We start from the raw sequence: 995 nt of genomic DNA on the forward strand, positions 1-995 counted from the left end.
AAATTGATCCACCATATAAACAAACAGAAAAGGAAAAACCATATGATTATCTCCCAGATGCAGATAAAGCCTTCAACATAACTCAACACACTTTCATGATAAAGGTCTTGGTGAGGTCAGGGATAAGAGGAACATACCTAAACATAATAAGAGCAATATACAGCAAAACAACTGCCAACATCAAACTGAATGAAGAGAAACTTAAGCCAATTCCTCTAAAATCAGGAACAAGACAAGCCTGCCTTCTCTCTCCATATTTCTTCAATATCGTACTAGAAGTTCTAGCTAATGCTATAAGACAACAAAACGAGCTCAATGGGATCCAAATTAGAAAGGAAGAAGTCAAACTGTCTCTATTTGCAGATGGTATGATTGTTTACATAAGTGAAACAATAAACTCTATCAGGGAACTCCTACAGCTGATAAACACCTTCAGAAAACTAGCAGGATACAAGATAAACTCAAAAAAAAAATCAGTAGCCCTAATTTATTCAGACAACAAAGAGCCAGAGGAGGAAATCAATGAAACATGACCCTTTACATTAGCCACAAGCAACATAAAGTATCTTGGTGTTACGTTTATGAAACAAGTAAAAGAGCTATGTAATAATGAATATTTGGCTCTAAAGAAAGAAATTAAAGAAGATACCAGAAAATGGCAAAACCACCCGTGCTCTTGGATATTATATAGTAAAAATGGCGATCTTTCCAAAGGCAATCTACAGATTCAATGCAATCCCTATTAAAATCCCACCAGAATTAAATGGAAAATCAAAAGACCTAGGATAGCCAAAACAACCATATACAATAAAAGAATTTCAGGAGGCATCACCATTCCTGAGTTTAAGCTCTACCACCGAGCTACAGTTTTGTAAACAGCCTGGTATTGACATAAAAATAGACAGATGGACCAATGGAATCGAATTGAAAAAATTTGTATTAGCCCACACAATTATGAACACTTGATTTTTGACAAAACAGCTAAAATTATACAA

This window comes from Phodopus roborovskii, unplaced genomic scaffold (assembly GCF_943737965.1).
Source record: "Phodopus roborovskii unplaced genomic scaffold, PHOROB, whole genome shotgun sequence".
Taxonomy (NCBI): Eukaryota; Metazoa; Chordata; class Mammalia; order Rodentia; family Cricetidae; genus Phodopus; species Phodopus roborovskii.